Source organism: Chrysochloris asiatica, unplaced genomic scaffold (genome assembly GCF_000296735.1).
Source record: "Chrysochloris asiatica unplaced genomic scaffold, ChrAsi1.0 scaffold00008, whole genome shotgun sequence".
Classification (NCBI taxonomy): Eukaryota; Metazoa; Chordata; class Mammalia; order Afrosoricida; family Chrysochloridae; genus Chrysochloris; species Chrysochloris asiatica.
In genome coordinates this window covers 15,258,910-15,277,645 of record NW_006408526.1, presented here as the reverse complement: position 1 = coordinate 15,277,645, position 18,736 = coordinate 15,258,910, and positions in this window count along the sequence as shown.

The window sequence follows — 18,736 nt, the reverse complement described above, 5'->3', positions numbered from 1 at the left end:
GTTGAACTCAGGGAGAGAGATGGGCTGTGTGCTGGGGACTGGGGTGTAGGCTTGCAGGGTGTACACTCTGTTGTTTGATGATGCATGGAGGGGATTGGAATCATTGCAGTGAAACAAAATAGGATAGGATGAATGTAATGCTAATGTTCTCCCATGTAAACTACCACTTAATTCACAATAAAAATTTAAAATAAATAAACTCAAGATGGATCAAAGACTTAAATATAAAACCCAATATTATAAAAACCATCATTGAAAAAATAGGGACAAACATTGGGCCCTAATATGTCATAGATACATTGTTAAATATAACTGAAAGCACACCAACAGCAGAAAACAAATGAGACAACTGAGACCTCCTAAAAATTAGACACATGTACATCAAAAGAGTATAAAAATTGAAACAAAAGAAATGATAAATTGGTAAAAAAAACAAAAACAAAATGAGGATAGTGATGTATAGAGCAAGGACCAATCTTTTACATTTATAGAAAACTTCAACATCAACAAAGACAAATAACCTGACAGAGGACACGGACAGACACTACACCAAATGAGATATACAACGAGGCATGAAGGAACACACGTGATCATTTGTCATTTGTTGTTGCTATTAGGTGCTGTTGTGTCAGTTTTGACTCAGTCACCCCATGTCCAACAGAACAAAACACTACCTGGTACTTCTCCATACTAACAATTGTTTTTATGCCTAAATCCATTGCTGCAGCCACTGTGACAGTCCATCTCATTGAAGGTCTTCCTCTTTTCTATTGACTCTCAACTTCACCAAGCATGATGTCTTTTTCCAGGAACTGGTCCCTTCTGACAGCATGCCCAAAGTAGGTGAGAGGAAAATCTTGCAATCTTTCCTTCTAAGGAGAACTCTGTTTGTACTTTTTCCAAAACATATTTGTTTGCTCTTCTGGTGGTCTAGTGATTTCAATACTCTTTGTCAACACCATAATTCAAATGCATTGGCTCTCAGTCTTCCTTATTCATTGTCCAAATTTCACATGCATATAAGTACCTCTTCAGTCCTCAGAGTGACATCTTTTCACTTTAACACTTTAAACAGGTCTTTACAGCAGATTTGATCACTGCAATCTATTATTTGGCTTCTTGATCACTGCCTGCATGTGTGTTGATTGTGGATCCAAGGAAAATTAAATCCTTCACAACTTTACTCGTTTTACATTTATCATGATAATGTTTATTGATCCAGTGTGAGGATTTTTGTTTTCTTTACATTAAAGTGCAATTCATACTGAATACTGCAGTCTTTAATCTTCATCAGTAAGTGCTTCAAGTCCTCTTCACTTTCAGCAAGGAAGGTTGCATCATCTACATAGCACAGGTTGTTAATGCGTCTTCTTCCAATCTCAATGCTACATTCTTCTTCATATTTCAAACTTCTTTTTGTCAAATGCTCTCAAGAAGTTTCCCTTGTTGTTGTTGTTAAGTGCTGTGGAGTCGGTTATGACGCATAGCGACCCTGCACAGGGTTTCCGAGGCTGTAAATCTTTACCGGAGCAGAATGCCTCATCTTTCTCCCACGGAACCTCTGGTAGTTTCAAACTGCCTACCTTGCGGTTCACAGCCCGATTCGTAACCACTACGCTACCAGAGCTCCTTAAGTAGTTCCCTAGTGACCCTATACTGAGTTTCTGAGCCGCAATTGGTGGGTTTGAACTGCTGTCTTTGTGGTTAGCAATCCAGTACTTAACTTCTACCTCGCCACACCAGGAATCCATATTACAGACTAACTTTTCAGATTATTTGCTCAGCAAGCAGATCAAATATATACGGTGAAAAGATGAAACCCTGATGCATATTTTTCCTGATATGAAACCTCAAATTACCCAAAGTTAAAAGTTCAAAAACAAAGCTATAATTTTGACAAATTAGAATTTTTGAAAGGATAGAAAACTCTGTATTATACAGAAAGGTGCATAAACAAAATGCCAAAGAAAAGTGTAAATGCTAAAGGAGAATGTTAACGTGTACTCACTAAAAGAGAAAATGAGTAGCCAGTTCCTAATCAGTAAGCCATTGCTATGAGCTCGGCTCCAACTCCTGGTCACCATCTGTATGTCAAAATAAAACAGCTCTCTAGGGTTTCCAATAGTTGATTTTTCTGAAGTAGAGCAACAGGCCTTTTTTTCTGAAGTGCCTCTGGGTAGACTCAAACTTCCAACCTTTCAGTTAGTAGTGAAAATATATTAATCATTCCAGCCACTCAGTCAGTAATCAGCCTTAGTCCCTGATAATCTTTATTTTCTAGTTCCTCAATGTATTTATAAAATAAACTACCTTTTCTTTGAACTAGTGAGAAAAGATATTTTGTTTCATATATACATATGAAACTTTTATATATATATAAAAGAAGCTCTGGTAGAGTAGTGGTTACGAATTGGCCTGTGAACTGCAAGGTTGGCAGTTAGAAACAGCCAGCTGTTCCACGGGAGAAAGATGAGGCTTTCTGCTCCCATAAAGATTTACAGCCTCAGAAACTCTGTACAGGGTTGCTATGAGTTGGAACCGACTCTTTGGCATATAACCACCACAACCATCACCCCCCCACACACACACACACATAAATGTGTGTGTGTGTTTGTGTACGTATATACACATATACAAATTAAAGATAAGTAACCAAAGAGTCTATTAGATTTTATTGCAACTTGTGTTGGTTTGTGTGTTGGTTTGCTCACACACATGCAGTGGACAAGGCTGACAGTGTAATGAAGAGGAATGATAAACATTATTTTGCTTGGTTAGAGTTAACAGTGAATTTAATGGGAAAGCTAATACAATTTTGCATGGCAGTATTCAAAGTTCAAAGCAATTAGTTAAAACAATGTGAACTCCTAGTCTTAAAACCACGTATCTCAGGAAAAATAATGGTCAATGCAATAAAGTCCTGAACCCATTAAACAAAACAAACAAGCAAACCTGATTCTAATAGAACAACAACAAAATAGACATGGATTAAAAAAGATCAGTTAGTCAATGTAATTAATCAATATCTTGGTTTGGGAATGGGGAAATTTGTACCCTGCAATCTAAGTTTGTGTACATAAAGTAAATATACCCAAATGTGTAGGCTTGAATACTTTATATCTTAGTCATATTAGAAATTTACAACAGAGATGAAAGCAATTGTTTTAGATACCTCATAAAGATCCATCAGTTCCTGAAACATCAGGAGGTAAGAATTCAAGGCAAGGGTCTAACTAAAGGAAGGGAGAAAAATAAATCTTAGAGATGAAACTTCTATCATGACTACCAACAGGGTTGGTTCACTATTTTTCCGGTGAGCTATAAGCTACATGGTTTCATATATCCCAAGAATGGGACAAGGTCTGAATTTATGGAAAACACTATGCAAAGGAATCCAGGAAGGTATTTTTCCATTCTTACTTCCCATTAATTCTCTATTCCATTAAAACTTGTTTGTTGTGTTAGTACTTTTATGCATGTTCTTACCACTGTTTGAATTTCTCTCTGTATAAATTCTTCCATTTTTAAAAACAAAGTTCAAATCCCATATCTTCTATAGACGTTCCTGGATGACTGGAATTAAATGGAATTTAATTACTTTTTACTCACATAGAATTTCCTGTTTCTACCTCTTTCATAGAAAGGGGCCCTGGTGGTATCGTGGGTTACACATTGGACTGCTAACATCAAGGTCAACAGTTCAAACCCACCAGTTGCTTTGTGAGAGAAAGATGAGGCTTTCTGCTTCCATAAACATTTACAGCCTTGGAAACACTATACAGGGTTGTTATGAATTGGAACTGATTCAAGAGCACACAAAAACAACAGATTCTTTCTTGAAAGTTGTAGTAATCCTCAAAGCATCTCTTATTTTGTTGGTTTTACAACCAGCTGACATGTTGAGTAGTTGATAATTTATGTGATCACGCATCTCTATATCATAATTTTAAGCTCTTCCCATGAAGTTGTTGACTTTAAGCACCATCAATTAGGTTCTGATTCATATCAACCCCATATAGGATTTCTAAGGAGACAATGGTGGCTTTGAACAGATAAACTTGTATTTAGCAGTCCAGTACTTATCTTATAACACCATACCAGCACTCCTCTTTCCTTGGTACTAGATTTTAAATATAGAACCTAGTCAATTGTCTAGAAACAGATTACTTGTGTTGATTCAGAAGCCACTGCCACGAAAGAACATGACATACAATGAATGCTGTGGATTGAATTGTGTCCCCTCAAAACAAATGCATGTTGAAATCCCAATCACTGTACCTGCGGATGTGATCCTGTTTGAAAACAGGGGGTGTCTTTTGCTATGTTGATGAGGACATACTAGAGCAGTTGTTTGCCCTGGAGTCTATTCTTACACCTGAAGGACAGAGTAGAATGTCCCCATAGGGTTTCTAGACTATAATCTTTATGGGAGCAGACTGTCAGATCTTTTTCCTGTTAAGCAGCTGAAAATTGCCAAACTTTGGTTTGAAGGTGAACACAACCATTGCACCACTGTGGTTCCTTTAGTATGGGGTGAGTTCTAAGCCTAATAATGTATGAATTACAACAAGAGAAGAATAAACACATATGCACCCAAGGAAGTGACAGAGGATCGTGGGAGGATCTACTCAACTAGAAGAATAATTGTGTCTACCAAAAACTAGGAGAGAGACCTACAGAAAGGATGGCAATGGTCAAGATATTGATTTGGATTTTTAGTCTCCAGAACTTAGAGAAAATAATTATTTGTTCTTTGAGGCCACCTACCAGTGGTATATTATTCTTTGGGCAGAACTCAGTAAGTAGGACAATGCATAATACTCCATTTCAGGCACAAATAGAAGAGTTTTCCTAAATCGGTGCTATAAGTTTTTGTTTACTCATAGAAGCATTTATTAACAAATGGCTTGAATTTGTTTCCATGAATGTCAATATTTGTGTTGAAGAAGAATCCAGATATCCAGAGAGACTGCCTGTTCCCTACAGTAATTGGAGAAGTACTTGTCTCCTTGTAGTGATTTTGGTGCTACACTCTCTAGAATGATTTTCGTCTCTCAAATTTCAAACTTTATATGATCATGTTACATTCAAAGCTTTCAGTTCAATTTAATTTGATTAAAATGAATATAACTGGAGGATGGGAAACCATCTTCCCACCTCCACCCCTGCCTGGGGAAAAGAATAGAACCTGGTTCTAGGATCACAATGAATCTTTACAAATATCAATTTTAAAGTCATTGCAAGAACTATTTATAGCTAATTGACAGCTAAAAAAGAGAGAGAGATTTAAGGATTGTACAGATTAACTCCTTCTAAGCAGATAACAGCAAAGGTGGTCCATGGCAGAGTGCAGAGAATTAGGCAATTTGGAGAATAGGTCTTTTTATTATTTCTGGTCTGTCTAGGAATATATACTTTGAGTGAAGAAACTGCCACTCTGAATAATAAGATGAAGGACCAATATATGAAGTGCCAAAGCTGACTGGTGTTTATGAAACAGGTATGTGTTTCTTTTCTTCTGGGTTCGGTGAAATGTTGGAGGATTAATGTTAGTATCAGGAGGAGAGGGTGTGTGAAATTCACTGACATGTAAGAAGGAGACATACCATGCTTGTTGTGAATTGAATTGTGCCTTCACCCAATCTCCCCCTACCTCTCAAAAAATATACTGAAGTCCTGTGGATGTAATCCTTTTTAGAAAAAGGGATTTTTCTTATCCTCTCTGTGGTTGAACCTATGCCTATGTGTGAGATCCAATAGTTATTCAGTCTTGGAGAAATATATTACTAACAGTAGAGAAGCTGATTCTGGAGTGAGAATTACTACTCTGAATAAAGGTATAATTTGCCATCAATTCCCAAGTGACTGATGGAATTTATTAGAAGTTAGAATAAAGATTAGAAAGGAATTAGATCCTGTTTTATAATTTCATTCCCTTTCACCAACCCTTCAGCTATTCATTAAGTCTGATACAACAGTACAATGTTGTGGGGTATTAGGTAGAGAAAAGTGATGGCTAAGTCAAAAGGAAATTTAAGGATTGTACATATTAACTCACTAATTCGTCAGACTGCAGAGTCGTTTGTACTGCAAGGTCGGTGGTTCAAGCTCACCAGCTGCTCCTTGGAAACTCTATACAGGGTCGCTATGGGTTGGAATCAACTCGACAGCACTTAAAAACAACAGCAAGAAGCAGATACCAGCAAAGGTGACATGGCAGAGTGCAGAGAATTAGACAACTTGGAGAAATATTATAGAAAGTACATAAATATTTCCAAAGCCAAGCTTCAACTACTATCAACATTTTGGCAAGCTTGTCATATTTGCCCTCCTTGCTTTTTAACTGTAGTGGACATCATATTTTGCACTTTTAAGAGCTTTAGGGCATTTCTAAGAAAGAGGTGGTTCTTATTTAATCACAGTCCAATGTCTTGCCTCTCCACTCACCAACAATTCATTACTATCACTTTCCTGGTGTGGTGCTGCGGATTAATGCGCTGGACTGCAAGATTGGTTTGAACCGCAAAGTTGGCAGTTCAAGCTCATCAGCCACTCCAGAAACCCAATACATGTTGCTATGGGTCGAACCAACTCAACAGCACATAACAACAACAAAACAATGCCCAGTTCCCTTTGTGGGCAACTATCTCTCATCTATGTGGGGGTTTCAAAAGCTCTTGGAAAAATTCTGTATCTTTTAATTCTATTTTTCCATGAATATTTTGAAGTCCCCTTATATTCTCCAAATTCTTTTTTTTTTTTTTTTTTCTGTTGGTTTATTTGAAATGTAATGTTTTAAAGTGTCAATTTTAAATCTACCTATTTTAATCTCGAATTGTTGTTTGCCTTTTTTTTTTTTTTTTAAACACTACTGAATTACCGGTGTGGTGCTGCGAGATAATGTGCTGGACTACAAAGTCAGTTTGACCTTGGAGTCGTAGGGTGGGTAGTTCAAACTAACCTGGATCTGTATAAATATTTCTACATGGTATCAGCTAACTTGTTTCTTCATTAGTTGTTTATATATATATATATGATATTAGATTTATAGTCTTAAAAATACATACTGTTAAAAGATGCATCATCCCCAAAACCCAACCTACTGCTACTGAGTGTATTCCAACTTCCAGAGGCCCTATGGGATAGAGTAGAACTGCTTTCTTAGGGTTTCAGAGGCTAAAAATCTGTTTGTAAGAAGACTGCTTCATCTTTTACCCTTGGAGTGGCTAGCGAATTCAAATCACCAATCTTTTGGTTAGCAGCCTAGTGCTTAACCCTCTCTGTAGCCAGAGTGCCTAGAATTCATTATAGATAGTGCTGAATTCTTCATAATGCTTCACATCAGATGACATCTAATATTTGATTGTCTCACTTTTGATGTTAGAATTGATCTGTGAGTTCAGGTAGTGACCACCTGCTGTCTCTTATAGGGCGGCCTGACATGCCTTTGCCTGGAATTGTACTAGTTTATGCTTGTGGCTTGATTATTAACAGTACAGATTTCAATCACAAATTATCTTGGTTTAGGCAATGAATTGCCAATCAACCTTGCATTTAACGATTTTATCATCTATTAATGACCATTACTTAGTTATTTCATTTGAGATGATTTTAGGTTGCGATTTTCTAATTCTATCATTCTTTGTGTCTGTTGTAATGCAATTCTAGATAAAAAAATTTTTTTTTCCATATCCATAGGACTTCAGAATGCCAAGGTAAATACTTAATTATTTCTCTTCTGTTGCCACTTGTCAGAATACTGAATGGATACCCAGGCAATCTCTAATAATGCCCAGTGAATTTTTGTTTGTTTTTCTTTAAAAATATCACTACAAGTGCTTGACTTTTTTATATATTAAAATGTGTTATTATTTTTTTTTCTTAAATGGTTAATTGTGAATTATGTGATAGTATACATGGGAGAACATTAGTTTTACACTCATTCTATCGTATATTGTCTCATTGCCATGGTTACAATCCCCTCCATGCAATCCTTCCCCCGTGCCCCCAGGTCTTCAGCACACAGTCGCTCTCCCTCTCTGGGTCTAGAGTCTCCAGCTGCTCCATCGCTCCACATCATCATCTCTGGCTCCATTTCAGGTATCACTGCTTCTCTGGGTAGGGTCCCACTCTCTGCTCTTCTCCCTTGATGGTCCTAGGGACCTCTGCTCCTAGACTGAAAAAGTCAATCACTCCCCTCCTTGCTATAAAACGTCCACTTTTACATTTCCAACCCTCACAGTCAGTCCTGATGACAATTATTCACTATTGTATCACAAGAGACCCGTCTGCATTTCATTGCATCAGCCTGGCCTAGTCAGACTGAATACTACTCACTGGAGATTCTACCTTCCTCCAGGCCCCCTGGGTCTAGGTTCCCTCTTGAAAGCTTGTAAGCCAGTCACTTCTTGCCTTTGTAGCCTTCCATGCCCCATTTTGGGTAGTCAATGTCCAAGTTGCCCATCCCTGTCTACTCTGTGTGTGGAGGGGGTGGGAATGATTCTTGCTGTAAGGACTTGTTCCCTCTTTTGAGCTACTGCTTCCATAGGTGTAGGTAAAATGTGTTTTAATCAATCACAATCATAATTCTTCTTATGCTTAAATCATTCTTGTTTCATCTTTGGACAGTGAAAATGACACAAGCTGGCGCACGTGTCATTTTGACAATATTCCTTTTCCCTTTTATGACTTTCTTATTTTCTAGCATAAGATATTCAAGATTTATCTTTTTTTGTTTTGTACCTTAGTTCTGAAATCAAGGATTTCACAGTAAAATGACTAAATAGCAAATTTACAAGAAAGCTTCTGATAACTTCTCTGCTTTATTTTTTCCTAAAATTTTAGAGGAAAATAGCCCTTCGGAAAAAGCAAAAGCTGACTTGGTTATATTAGCACTTGATCTGGTAGCGTAGTGGTTACGAATCGGGCTGCGAACCTTAAGGTCAGCGGTTCTAAACTACCAGCTGCTCCGCGGGAGAAAGATGAGGCTTTCTACTCCCGTAAAGATTTACACCCTCGGAAACCCTGTACAGGGTCGCTATGGGTCGGAACCGACTCGACGGCACTTAACAACAACAACAACAACTACTTACAAAGCTATAAAACGGCAACAGAGTTACAGACTGGGCAATCTGGTCTTTGTCTTCATGAAGTTTAGAATTTAGAAGGAAAATCAGACTTTTACCAGTATTTGTAGATGAATAAAGTATGTTATAAACTCTAAACATGACAAAATTCCAAAATTTCTGCTTAATTCGGTAAATATGTATAGTATATATCAATGTTTTGATTTTCTATTAATTCATTTAATAAGCATGTACTTTAGCCTTATGACTTTGCTATTTTCCTGGATAAATGATTTAGTATCATGTAACACCCTCGGAAACCCTGTACAGGGTCGCTATGGGTCGGACCCGACTCGATGGCACTTAACAACAACAACAACATGGTAGCGTAGTGGTTACGAATCGGGCTGCTAACCTCAAGGTTGGCATTTCGAAATCACCAGCTAGCTGTACCACGGAGAAAGATGAGGCTGTCTGCTCCCGTAAAGATTTGAAGCCTCGGAAATCCTGTGCAAGGTCACTATGAATCGGAACCGACTGCACAGTACTTAACAACAACAACAATAATAGGCTTATTTGGAATCCTGGTGTGGTGCTGTGGATTAATGCGCTACACTGCAAAGTCGGTTTGAACTGCAAGGTTGGTGGTTCAAGCTCCCCAGCTGCTCCTTGGTAACCCTACACAGGGTCGCTGTGGGTCGGCACAAACTCCACGGCACTTAAAAACAACAATAACACTAGTCTTATGTGTAGTGTTTTATATTAATTTCTCTTATAAATGACTTTTATCATTGCTACAAATGTTACCAATGAAGCTATCAGTTCATGTAGACGATGTCAGAGGTCTTGCTCTCCTTCTATATTTAAGTAACTGACTTCACAATCTTCAAAACCATGTGACATGAATTTCACCTGAGCTTCCTCTCTCTTCAAGTGAGTTCAGAACCTCAGATGAAAACTCCCAGAAAGGATTGCTTTTTAACACTTAGAAAAGTAAGAAAATAGTTCCTTCTCTAGTCAATCTTCAGCTCTGATGATTTACATTTTGCAGATATGGAATATGTATGTGTTCTGGAGGGAAAACTCTTCTTCATAATATGAAGTGGTCTCAACTTGTTAAGGAATAAAATATGAGACAGCTTCAAAAAGTTTATGGAAAAATACCATTATCATTTCATTCCATTTTTCCAGTAACTTTTTGAAGCCCCTCTTTTGCTCTTGTGTTTGTTTGCTACCTGAGGCTCAGACTCTGCCACACCCCAGCTCTAATGCAAACTCCTCACTAACCTAGCAAATATTTAGCTGGCTCAAGTTTAACAGTGGTTGTGAGGATGGTGAAGGACAATGCAGTGCTTCATTCTGTTGTGTATTGAATTACTGTGCGTCAGAACAACAACAACCAGTATTGCCTTAGGGGTGGATATGAAGAATTGGCAGAGATTATTACAATGCTAGTCTACCTTATCAGTCATTTTCTGGTCTTAGGTTTTTTTTTTGTTTTTTTTTTTTAATTATTAGCAACATGGACAAAATATTAACACGTCACACTAAAAATGAATAATGGAAAACTGTGATTGACTTTATAAATCAATATAGGTTAAGCAGTTGCCAATCCAATATCAGATAGAATGTTGCTCATTCAATTCTCTCCCAATGACTCAGCTATCCCATCTATGCATTCAAAAAATATTTAATGAGAAATTTGCACCAGATGCTATACTTGGCATTAAGAATAGAAACTTTCATAATGCATGCTTTCCATCCTTGAGGTACTCATAGAGATGTGTGAGACAAGCTTATAAATAATTATAGCATAATTCAGATAGCATCAATATCATAAGGTGTCAGAGTAGTGCTCTGCTTAGAAACACTGAATAAAGCTTCACAGAGCTAGCACTGTGCTCTCAGGGTATAAAGAATGAGAAGAAACTACTGGGTAAAAAGGGACAGGGCATTAAAGCAGATGGAACATTAAACACGTATTTAATGGCCTACCAGGTAATCCTGACTTTAACTCTTTGGAACTATATTTAGAGAAGTCTCAGTTCACCGGTCCTGAGTTAGTCTAATAACAATATAATTATGTATGCATTATGTTGTTGCTAAGTGCTGTTGAGTCAGTTCCGACCCATAGTAACACTGTGCTGGGTTTCCAAGGAGTGGCTGGTGAAGTTGAACCATGGACCTTGTGGTTCAAATGGACCTTGCAGTCCAGTGCATTAACCCATAACACCATACCAGGACTCTCTATATACGTTTTGTTTTTCCAGAGAGAGAGTTATTTAAGGATTAAGTCCACTACCTGTCTGACAGTTTGTTAGACTGTAGGCTTACATGTTGCTGTAATGATGTGTCACCGATATCTCAATATCAGTAGGGTCATGTATGGTAGATAGGTTCTAGAGGAGCTTCTAGACTAAGGCAGACCAGGAAGAAAGGTCTGGTGATCTATTTCCAAAACTTAGCCGTTGAAAATGCTACAGCACAGTTTCTGTCTCGTTTGCTTTGTACACATCATTAGGAGTTGTTTGTGTTGACTATTTATCGAAGATATTATGTTTAATGAAGGAGAGGGCCAATGAGGGTGATTCTCAATTAATTGGAAATAGTCATAAATATGGACTCCAACATGCTGGTGACCAAGAGGATGACCAAGAGAACTTAGCAACATTTTATTCTGTTCTATATAAGATAGCATTAGGTCAGAGCTGATTTAGGGGAGTCTTGGTGTGGTGCTGTGGGTTAATGTGCCAGACTGCAAAGCCGTGAACTGCAAGGTCGGCGGTTCAAGCTTACCAGTTTCTCCTTGGAAACCCTATACAGGGTCACTACGGGTCGGAATCGACTTGACGACACTTAACAACAACAAACAGCAAACTATGTATGTAATGATGAACTAGAATCTCTGGATGGTGCACATGGGCTGCATTTGATTCTTAATGAAAAGACTGGCAGTTCAAACCTCAAGGTTACAGTCAAGAAAACCCTAAAGAGTACATTTTACTCTCTAACACATGGGGTAGCCATGTTGGAATTGTTCAACCGCCAAAGGTTATCTAGATCTTCTCCCCAAGTACTTGTCTTATATTGTAATTCTTGTTTTACTTTTCCTTGATAAATAATGCCAAATTTATTTAAATTTATTTGCTGTTGAAGTCTAGGTTGTGTTCTTTCGACATACTTATTCAACCTGTATGCTGAGCAAATAATACGAGAAGCTGGGTTCTATGAAGAAAAACGTGGCATCAGGATTGGAGGAAGACTCATTAACAACCTGCGATATGCAGATGATACAACCTTGCTTGCTGAAAGTGAAGAGGACTTGAAACATTTACTGATGAAGATCAAAGAGCACAGCCTCGGTATGGGTTACATCTCAATGTCAGGAAAACAAAAATCCTCACCACTGGACCAATAAACAACATTCTTATCAATGGAGAAAAGATTGAATTTGTCAAGGACTTTATTCTTCTTGGATCAACTATCAACACTCATGGAAGCAGCAGTCAAGAGATCAGACGATGTATTGCATTGGGCAAATCTGCTGCACAAGACCTTTTTAAAGTGTTGAAGAGCAGAGATGTCAGCTTGAGGACTAAGGTGCACCTGACCCAAGCCATGGTATTTTCAATAACCTCATATGGATGCGAAGGCTGGACAGTGAATAAGGAAGATCGTAGAAGAATTGATGCCTTTGAGTTGTGGCATTGGAGAATACTAAAAGTGCCATGGACTGCCAAAAAAACCAATAAATCTGTTTTGGAAAAAGTGCAACCAGAGTGCTCCTTAGAGGCCAGGATGGCTAAGCTCCGTCTCTCATACTTTGGACATATTGTCAGGAGGGAACAGTCACTGGAGAAGGATGTCATGCTGGTTAAGATGGAGGGTCAGAGAAAAAGAGGAAGACCCCCAACGAGATGGATCAGCCAGGTGGCATCACTGATGGCGTCAAGTGTGGCAGCGGTAGTGAGGTTGGCCCAGGATCGGACATTGTTTCGTTCTGCTGTGCATGGGGTCGCTATGAGTCAGTTCCAACTCGATGGCACCTGACAACAACAACAACAACCTCTGCCCTAGAGGGAGCGAGACTCTGACAGTACTTAAATTTTGTTGTTACTTCTGGCCTCCTGCATGTGAGATAGTATATTGCTGTTGTTTTAAGTCACCAGGTTTATATGTGGTAGCTAATACATACTCTAATATAAAAATTGTATTTAAAAGGAAGTAAAAAATTCCCAGAGGTAGACTAATTTCTTCACTGGAACCAACAAATTAGGTAAATTAGAAAAATAAAAGTTAAATTCAAAGGAGTGACTATTTCAGAGCTGGTGTATCATTTGAGCCCGTAGTAGCAGTCCAGTGGTAGAGTTCTTACCTTTCATGAGGGACACCTACTTTGATTGTTTGCCAATATACCTCAAGCTCAGACACCACCCACTTATTATTGAAGGGCTCTGGGTTTCTATGGACTCCTGGTACGGTTCTGTAGGATGAGCACTGGACTGCGAACCACAAGGTCAGCAGTTCAAACTCACCAGCTGCTCCTCAGAAACCCTCTATAGCATCACTAACTCGATGACACTTACCAATGATGTGTTGCTATCCAGGGTCATTATGAGTTATAACTGACTCGATGGCACTTAACAACAACAACAACGTGTTGCTATCCAGGGTCGCTACGAATTAAAACCAACTTGATGGCACATAACAACAGATGTGTGAGATGATGGTATGAACGTTTCAGTAGAACTTCCAGAGTAAGGTGGACAAGGAAGAAAAGCCTGATGTGTATTTTCTGAAAATAAGCCAATGAAAACACTTTGGATCTCAACAGTGTAATTCATAACAAATCTTGGGGCTGGTACAGGGCTGGACAACATTTCTTTCCGGTGTGCATGGGGATCACCATGAGTTGGGACAAATTAGTCAACTGCTAACAACATCATTCAGAGATATAGAAGAATTGTTTAGTGAAAGTTGAAAATATAAGATCATGGTGTTGGATATTGAAGCTTTCTAGAATGGTTTCAGGAGTAATGGTGAAAAGAAGACAAAGAGTTCTTGTCGCTTGGTAAAATGATCTAAGAACAGTTTTTTGACTGTAGCACCTAAGATTCTACAAAGGGGAATTCATGTCTCTGAATAAAATACTACTTCGTAATTAAAACTCATCCATAAGTAATAATGGGTCCCTTCTTAAGGAACTTCTGTCAGCTTTCAAAGGAGTGGGCAGTATCTAGATCCACCAGAATAACAGATTACCAAAAATAGCAGTGAAGTTAGCTGCTTGTTCCATATGGGATGCCTAAACAGAAGCATATGTTAGTGTTTGATATTCAATCAGCTTATTGCAATATGGCAACAAATTCAAGCTCTAGTGGTCCAGGGAAAATAAGAATTTTTGTAATGGTTTACAAAAGTAGAGTTGTAGCAGTTAGAAATTATATTGGAAATAATTCTCTTCCTGACTTTTTTCCTTTAGATCTGGAGAATACAAAATTGCACACACAAAAGTGGCAGATTAAATTTTTACCGAGAAGTTCAACTATTACTTGATCTGTTTTATGATAACTGTTTAATCACTTTGTAATTTATCTCAGTTTTAAAGCACTGCTGTTTCATTGGCTTGAAATAGAACACTCGTGTTAGGTGGTATGAATGGATATTGTTATTTCATTCTTACTAATGTAAAAACAGAAGCTCAAAGGTATTAAATCACTTCCTTCATATCAACACAGTTTATAAGACCTGACTCTCACATCCTCTAATTTTAATAATAATATACATTTGTATATATATCCTACTATACCGTATAACTCCTTATTATTGCTGTCTCAGAAATCACATTTTTAAGAATTCATTAAAAAAATAATAAAGTTGCTGTGTAGTTGATTTTGAATCAAAGTGACTTCCATGTGCGTCAGAGTGTAACTGTGCTCCCTATGGGTTTTAATGGTTGATTTTTTAGAAGTAGATATCCAAATCTTTCTTTCCTGGCATTTCTGGATAGACTTGAATCTTCATCTTTTTGATTAGCAACTGAAAATGTTCTGAGCATTCTGAACACTCATTTACCATGTATTAACTCCAAGTTCTTTCATGAAAAATGAACAATAAAACAGATTTTAATAGAGCAATTAAGAATTTTAAAATTATTTTTGGTTTTAACTCGATGCCACTAGTCTATAAGCTTAAAAATTAGAGCACAGTTTTGTTTATGATTAATTCCCAGGGGAAAGCCCCATACTTGTGTATGGTGGGGGCTTAATAAATAAATTAATCCATTTTAAAGTATTTCTTAAAAGTTAAAGAAGCCTTGGATATATATGTTCAAATACAGCAATTATGCTTTGAAATATTTTGAGTCTATATGTTCTTTTGGAAATAGCACTCAGTTATATATTTGGAATATAGGTTTCATTTTTTTCCAGTTTCTTCGTCTATAAAATGAAATATTTAATAATTGGGTCTAAATTATGGTATAGTATAATAAAATAATGCACAAAAATAATTGAACAACTTTGAACAATTTCAGGAGGTAATATATGATCAAAAACCATTGACACTGAAGGAAGGAGTTCAAGTTGCATTGAAGGCACTGACAGGAAACAGGGCTCTAAAAATTGATGGAAAGACAACTGAAATGTTCCAATAAATGTATGCAACAATGGAAGCTCTCATTCAACAATGTCAAGAGATTTAGAAGACAGCTAATTAGCTAAACAACTGGAAGAGGACCATATTGGTGCACAACTCAAACAATAATGATTTACAAGAGAAGGTAGAAATTATTGACCAATATTATTATCACAAGAAAGTAAAATTTTGCTGAAGATAATTCCATAAAGATCACAGTAATAGATCAAGAGGAAAATGCCAGAGATTTAAGCCAAATTCAGAAGAGAATGTGGAACAGATATTTCCAGCCAAGATTTATGTGATACATATCAATGTTATATGCCTGAATTTTATTGACTATGCATCGACATTCAACTTTGTGGATCATAACACATTATGGATAACATTGTGAAGAATAGGAAGTCCAGAACACTAAAGAGAAGGTACAAAAGCTGAACAGAAAATTTCAAAGATCAGCTGGAGAAGATAAAGCCAAATATTACAACAAAATGTGCAAAGCTCTGGAGTCAGAAAAACAAAAAGGAAGAACACGCTCAGCATTTCTCAAGCTGGGGGAACTGAAGAAAATATTCAAGCCTCAACTTTCATTATTGAAGGATTCTCTGGGCAAATTATTGAATGATGCAGAAAGCATCAAAAGAAGATGGAAGGAATACAGAGTCACTGTACCAAAAGGAAATGGTTGATGTACAACTGTTTCAAGAAGTACCATATGAACAAAAGCCAATGATACTCAGGGAGGAAGTCCAAGGTGCATTGATGGAATTGGCAAAGAACAAGGCACCAGAAATTGATGGAATACAAATTGAAATCTTTCAAGAAGGTAAGGCAGCACTGGAGGCACTCACTCATCTGTGCCAAGAAATTTGGAGGACAACTATCTGGCTGACTGATTGGAATGGATCCCTATTTGTGCCCATTCCAAAGAGAGGTGACTCAACGGAATGCGGTAATCATCGGACAATATCTTTGATATCCCATGCAAGTAAAGTTTTACTAAAAGTAATACAGAAATGGCTACAAGCATACATTGACAGAGAACTTCCAGAGGTTCAAGCCGGATTCAGAAGAGGCTGTGGAACGAGGGATATCATTGCTGGTGTCTGATAGATCTTGGTTGAAAGCAGAGAATAGCAGAAACATGTTTATCTGTGCTTTATTGACTTCACAAAGGCTTTCAATTGTGTGGCTCATGACAAGTTATGGATAACGTTGTGAAATAAGAGTATTCCTGAACACTTAATTGTGCTCATAAGGAATCTGTACCTGGACCAAGAGGCAGTTGTTAGAACAGAGCATGAGAAAAATGAATGGTTTAAAATTAAGAAAGGTGAGTGACAGGGTCATATTCTTTCACCATAGTTATTCAACCTGTATGCTGAGCAAATCTGAGAAGCTGGGTTACATGAAAAAAACATGGCATCAGGATTGGAGGAAGACTCATTAACAACCTGCGATATGCAGATTATACAACCTTGCTTGCTGAAAGTGAAGAGGCTTTAAAATATTTACTGATGAAGATCAAAGAGCACAGCCTTCAGTATGGATTGCATCTCAATGTAAAGAAAACAAAATCCTTACCACTGGACCAATAAAAAACATTCTGATCAACGGAGAAAAGATTGAAGCTGTCAAAGATTTCATTCATCGTGGACCAACACTCACAGAAGCAGCAGTCAAGAAATGAAACAACGTTTTGCATTAGGCAAATCTGCTGCACAAGAAAGACCTCTCTAAAGTGTTGAAGAGCAAAGATGTCAGCTTGAAGATTAAGATGCACCTGACCCAAGCTATGGTATTTTCAATAACCTCATATGCATGCGAAAGCTGGACAGTGAATAAGGAAGACTGTAGAAGAATTGATGCTTTTAAGTTATGGTTTGGAGGAGAATATTCAAAGTGCCATGGGTTGCCAAAAGAACCAATAGATCTGTTTTGGAAGAAGTGCAGCCAGAGTGCTCCTTGGAGACCAAGATAACCACACTTCATCTCTCATACTTCAGACATATTGTCAGGAGGGACCAGTCGCTGGAGAAGGATATCATGCTTGGTAAGATAGAGAGTCAGAAAAAAAAAAGGAAGACCCCCAATGAGATGGATTGGCCAAGTGGTAGCATCGATGAACTCAAGCGTGGCAACAGTAGTGAGGTTGGCCCAGGATCAGGCAGTGTTTTATTCTGCTGTGCATAGATAGGGTCGCTATGAGTCGGTACTGACTTGATGGCACCTAACAACAACAGTAAGTAGTACTCATGTGGAACCTGGACATAGACTAGGAGATAGTCATTCAAACAGAACAAGATGATAGCGAGTGATTTAAAATCAGGAAAGTTGTGCATCAAAGTTATATCTTTACTCTATACTTATTCAATCTGTATTGTTGTTGTTGTTATAGTGAGCAAATACTACAAGAAATTGAACTGTATGGAAAAGAACATAGTATCAGGATTGGAGACATACCCATTAACAACCTTGCTTACTGAAAATGAAGAGGACCTAAAGTACTTACTGATGAAGACCCAAAGACTACAATCTTCAGTATGGATTATACCTCAGCATAAAGCAAACAAAAGTCCTTACAATGGGATCAATAAGGAACATAATGATAGAGAATCGGTTGAAGTTGTTAAGGATTTCATTTTACTTGCATCCACAATCAATGTTTATAGAAGCAAAAGTCAACAAATCAAAGGACCTATTGAACTAGCAAATATACTGCAAAAGGCCTCTTTAAGGTATTAAAAATCAAAGCAATAACTGAAGAGTAAGGTGTGCCTGACCTAAGTCATGATATTTTCAACTACCACATATGTATGAAAGCTGGACACTAAATAAGAAGAGAGAATTGATGCATTTAGTTATGATATTGGTGAAGAATATTGAATATACTATGAACTACCAGAAAAAAAAAAAGATCCCTGGCAGCATGTTGTTGTTGTTAAGTGCCGTTGAGTCGGTTCCGACCCATAGCGACCCTGTACAGGGTTTCCGAGGGTGTAAATCTTTACGGGAGTAGAAAGCCTCATCTTTCT